The sequence below is a fragment of the Panthera onca genome, chromosome Y (assembly GCF_046562875.1).
Source record: "Panthera onca isolate mPanOnc1 chromosome Y, mPanOnc1 haplotype 2, whole genome shotgun sequence".
Taxonomy (NCBI): Eukaryota; Metazoa; Chordata; class Mammalia; order Carnivora; family Felidae; genus Panthera; species Panthera onca.
The window spans coordinates 12,930,369-12,935,549 of record NC_138358.1 but is presented as its reverse complement, the minus strand read 5'-3'; the positions used below and the strand labels follow the sequence as shown (position 1 = coordinate 12,935,549).

Sequence of the window (5,181 nt, the reverse complement as noted above, 5' to 3'; positions counted from 1 at the left end):
CATCCTGTGCAGGAAGCCCAGGCCGGGTGTGAGATACAGGTGGCAAGCCCAGCGGAGGAATTGGTGCTGATATTGGATGACGGAATGGTGGCGGCTGAGGTGGTGATCGGGGAGGAGGAAGAGGACGGCGAGGCGACCAAGGATGAGGTGGCTGGAGAGGAGAATTCTGAGGAAGCCAAGCCAGAAGCAGAGGACATGCACGAGGAGGAGGAGGTGGAAGTTGAGAGACAGCAGCAGGAGGAGATTCAGGAGCAAGAGGAGAAGCGCGAGGCAGATGCAGAGGCGGAGGAGGGGCCCCAGCTCTCACAGCCGCTGCAGCAGCAAGAGCCAGCGCTGCGTCCTGCCTCAGCCCAGGACCCGCTGGCAGCGCTGGAGCGTCTTCAGCTGGAGATCAGCGCTGGGAATGCCCAGGATTCCAGGGCCTTATGGCGGCTGAAGCGCAGGATCCTTCGGAGACGGATTTCTCACTTGGATCACAGAAGGGCCATCATCAAGCACATCCCTGGCTTCTGGGCCCAGGCGGTATCCTTCCTTGTGCTGGTGGGTGATGGCGGGGGCTGTTGTGCAGGAGGGCTGGGCACTGAGAGCAGGGTGCCTCAGGGCGATGGCCCCCAGAGAGGAGAGCTGGGGAATGGTCCCTGGCCCTGGGTTGGTGTGGTCTGGGATCCAGTGTAAGGCCTTGGACAGGGGCGGTTGTTGGGGATTGGGGGACTTGGTGACTGGGTCAGTTTCCTCTAGGTCTCCGCCGACGTTGGCCTGCAGGCTGGTCTCAAATATTACTTGCAGACACGAGCCATGTGTCCCCATGCTACCAGAGCTAGGGTAGCACAAAGCAGCCTTCACTCAGAGCAGATAAGGCAAGGAAATATTTCGCTGCAAAATGGGAGAGTTACGCAGGCCGCACACCCACCTTCACATTCACAGGCTGTGCACGTTTCCTAGCAGTTCCTTCAAAAGAGAGCATTTCAGACACACACTCATGACCTTTAGTGGAACCACGCCACACCCCTTTGCCAGACAGTAGGACGACTGAGACCCACTCCGAATGGGGTACAAGCTGCCTCCTCAGACCCTGACACACACACACACACACACACACACACACACACACACACACACACACACACAGAGAGAGAGGATTCTCTCCTGGTATCTCCACCCCTGCTTCCCTCTCTGTCCTCAGGCTCCGGCTCGGTCCCACCCATGTCTTTCTCTCCGGACTGGCTGTGTCACTGTGTCTAATCCTTTTCCCTCCTCGACCTTCCTCGTCCGTGCTTCTCGATCTCTTTCTCCCTCCCACACCCTCTGCTTGCAGCGTAAGTGTGCAGTCGGGTTCCTGTAAGCCATGTTATTCCATCTGGACTCAGGAGGCTGGTGACAACATAGGTCTTCACGGGAATATGCCAAGAAACCCAGCCGTGAGGAGGGGTCAGAGCACATGCCGACATCACAAGCTATGATGGGCTGCTGGCAGCCCACACAGGTCAGATATAGGAAGGAACTGTGAGGCGTGCAGGCAGTGGAGTCTCTCCCTGCTGTGTGCAGACAGCGTGGGAGGTACAGGAAGCCAACGGACTGCCCAGTGTCGATGGGGTCTGATGCATCTGCAGAGGCTGAGGAGTGTGGGGACTAGTGTTTCCTGGTCTTTCTGCACATGCCGTGATCTAGTCCCTTGCTCTTAGCCTGGGAGGGTTGGAGGGGGGCTGTGTCTGTTTCCACAGCATCTGAAGGCACAGCTCCTTGACACAGCACAGATTCTGAATCACCCCCAGTTGTCGGCCATGATCGGTGCCCAGGACAAAGACGTGCTCAGCTACGTGGTCGACTTGGAGGTGAGACCGGGGAGGCTGTGGCTGGGGGCCGTCCCGTCGGGGGTGGGATTTGGGCAGGAGAGGGTGAGGCAAAGGTGCTCACCCTCACAGCCAGGCAAGTAGCTCAGGACCCCGAGGGAGGACACTTGCCCCCTCCTGTCCCATTGCTCACGGCAGGTGGAAGAAGTGGGCCATCCCAAGTACCGCTGCAGAGTGATGTTTTCCTTTGGGGCCAACCCGTACTTCCGGAACCCAGTGATCATTAAGGAGTATCAGCTGAGCTTTGCTGGTAGGGTGTGGGTCCCATGATGGTGCGGGGCAGGGGGATGAGGAGCATGAATCAGGGGCAGGAGGGAGGGGGAGGGGGAGGGGCAGGTGGGTGGGGAGGAGGCCATCAGCTTGCTCCTCAAATCCTCTCTTCCTGCAGGCTACAGGACATCGCGTTCCACTCCAGTCCAGTGGTTCTGGGATGATGAACGTGGAGCTCCCAGTCGCAGGCATGACCCCACCAGCCTTAACTTGTTCAACTGGCTGTGTGAGCACAGCTGCCCAGGGGCGAACAGGATTGCCGAGGTGGGGCCCCTGAGGCCTTCCTCAGCAGTGGGGATGTGGGTGGCCCCCGGCCAGAGAGGAGAGTGGGCTATGCCCAATGTGGCGCCGGCCTGTGTCCTCTTCCAGATCATCATCGAGGACCTGTGGCCCAATCCCCTGCAGTACTACCTGAGGGAGGAAGGGACCAGAAGACAGTGATCTGACGTGCTCACGTGTCGGTGAGAACCCCAGTATGCGGTGTGTTGACCTGCGTGTTGTATGGGCAAGGGAACGTGGGCCACACATTGGCTTGGAAATGGAAGGTCCGCCGACACAGGGACACAGGTAGCATGGGGAGAGAGTGGGAGGATGACAGGGGACCTGCAGAGACTCAGCTGCAAACACACAGAGGGTCGAAGCCTGCAAACCAGATGCAGTTGTGCTGTGGGCTGGGGCTTTGGAGAGCAACTCGGGAGGAGCAGTGCTTCACCACAAATGCTCCCCGTGGATGTCCGCCCTGTCCCGGGCTTCCCCCTGCTCCTTCAGTCTGGATTTGCCTGCCAGTCTTTGGGTCAGGAGCTGCCGTGTCCCCAGGCGCCACTGTGGTGAGAATCTCGCACTTCCTTCCATGTGCCCCACCACGCCATGTCCTCCCGCAACCCGACAGCCATTCTTAGAACTGGTCCAAGGCCATTGGGGGCTGGAAATGAATCCCTGGGTGAGAAAGCAAGGGGGATCGCAAAAGGGCGAGGCACAAGAGTGACACCATCTGGGATGTATTTGCAAATATCCCGTATCATTCTTGGTGTCTGTTGCGTGGGGGCGCGTGTGTGCGCGTGTACGCAAATGTGTCTGCGTGTGCCCACATGCGTCAGGTGCTCTGCATCTGTGTGGGCGTGAATCGTGCAGAGCTTCTATCTTTGCCCATGCAGAAACAATGGAGGACGCCACCAGTGCTGGAAGAGATGGGTGGATGAGTCTCCTGTCTTCTACGTGCCCCGGAGAGAATTGAGGAAGAGATAACGTGTGGCAGCCTTGAAGAGTTTCCACGATGTTTATGTGGACACATACAGGAAGCTAAAAACCCTTCTGTTTTTGGTGTGTGTGTGTGTGTGTGTGTGTGTGTATGGGGACCTGAGGAGGGACGATGAGGAAGGGACCTGAGTGTGACTGTCCTGCCGCTGCCCGGGTGATTCTGTGTGTGCGGGAGAGGTGCAGTACTGGGGTGGGGCCGGTGTTGCCATGTGCACAGAGGCCTGCCTTCTTGGGCAGGAAGAGCCTGGAAGGAGGAGGAGGAAGAGACAGACCTGTTATTTGGAGATTTATTGTATAGGCCAGAGCCGAAAGGCAGGGAAGGGGATTGCACAGTGGGACCAAATTGGTCCATTGGGTCCTGGTACAGTGTGGCCAGGACTGGGGGGTTTCAGCCAGGACCCTTGATCCCAGAGGGGTGCTGTGTCCTTGGTGAGATAGAATCCAGTCAGCAAAGCCTCCAGTCAGGATCAGAGCGAAGACCACATGTCCCCGGACAACTCAGGAGCAGGCAGGCTTCTCATAGTCGATGCCAGTATACCTTGCTGCTGCCTCCCACACCCGGGGCTCCTTTGACCCCGAGCCCTGTCCTCAGACAGTGGCTCAGGATGGGAGATGTGTGAGGGGGAGGGGCAGGTGTGGGTTGTGGGCAGCAGCGAGGCTTATGAGTGGGATTTCATGCAGAGAGTACGCGTGAGGGCAGAGATCCAGCGTGAGTTCCTGCGAGTGTGTGTGGGCATCTGTGGCAAAATGGGCCTGAGATCCGGGGTGGTGCTGGCAGTGTGAGCGTGCATATGTTCGTGCGATTGTGTAGCCATGTGTCTCTGTGTGTGCAGGATTGGGTGTGTAAGCCGCCGGAGAGACAAGGAGAGACACAGGGGTCTCTGTGAATGAGGTGCTTATGTGGGACGGTCAGGTGCCAGAATACAAGAGTGCAGTCCCTTCCCTGCTGAGTCCTGACAGTAATCGCTGGGATGGGTGCAATTGTTGCTGGTGGAGCTTTGCCCCATCCCTAGCACAGACCTCTCTGGCAAGCAGTCAACTGCTCTGTAAGGAGTACCCCAGCACTCACGTCTTTGCCAGTGAGGCTCATCCCAGTCCTTTCTAAGCTCCAGGCCAGGACTGCCTGGGACCTCTGCACAGAATGCTAAGGCTGTACAAGTCCATCGTTCCCTATGTGGCCGAGGCAGCCTTTGTCCAGGCACTCAGGCAAAGGAACACAGGTTGCCTGGGACGAGGTGACCTCCCTGAGCGCCTGCTGGTGTTTGCACTTGGGAGTCTTCTCACAAGTCTCACATGGCGTGTTGGACACACGGCTTAAGCCTGTGGACACAGAGGAAGAGCATCACCCGACTCATCACGGCTGATGATGAGAGGGCAGAGGGCACACGGGAGAGGATGGTGTGTTTGTGCCCTTGAAGAGGCCCACCTCCCCACGACCCTCCCCTCTGTTGGCTTGCAATCTGGGCCACCCATCCGTAACCTGAGGTCATTTCAGAAACAGCGAAGTTCACACAAGGGCATCAGTACTAGGACTCCTTCAGGAGTCTTGTGGGTGTGAGTGAGTGATCAAATTGTTTAATCAAAAAATTAGGTATTTTGTTTTGTTTACAATTTTATTTCCAACATTCATTCTAAAAATTGTTATGATTTAATATATGATTTTTAAAAAACTCCTTCAAAATATGATTTGATATTCGATGTTGCAAAAAAACCTCTTAAATTTTTATTTATTGAAAATTCGATGACAAGTTTGATGTCAATATTTAAAAGTTTCTCAAATTCATTCCATCTGACAATATTGCCG

The 5,181-nt window shown here is 56.4% G+C and overlaps 2 long non-coding RNA genes across 2 annotated transcripts; both read left to right on the top strand.

Annotated features, from left to right (window-relative positions):
* Positions 1-466: 466 nt before the first annotated feature.
* LOC145714874 (uncharacterized) lies at positions 467-2,077 on the top strand. Its single transcript, XR_014137025.1, has 3 exons — positions 467-522; positions 1,755-1,832; positions 1,989-2,077. It is a non-coding gene; the product is annotated as an uncharacterized LOC145714874 (long non-coding RNA).
* A 189-nt stretch (positions 2,078-2,266) lies between these two features.
* Positions 2,267-3,428, top strand: LOC145714966 (uncharacterized). Its single transcript, XR_014137091.1, has 3 exons — positions 2,267-2,384; positions 2,490-2,581; positions 3,275-3,428. It is a non-coding gene; the product is annotated as an uncharacterized LOC145714966 (long non-coding RNA).
* The last annotated feature ends 1,753 nt before the right edge of the window (positions 3,429-5,181 follow it).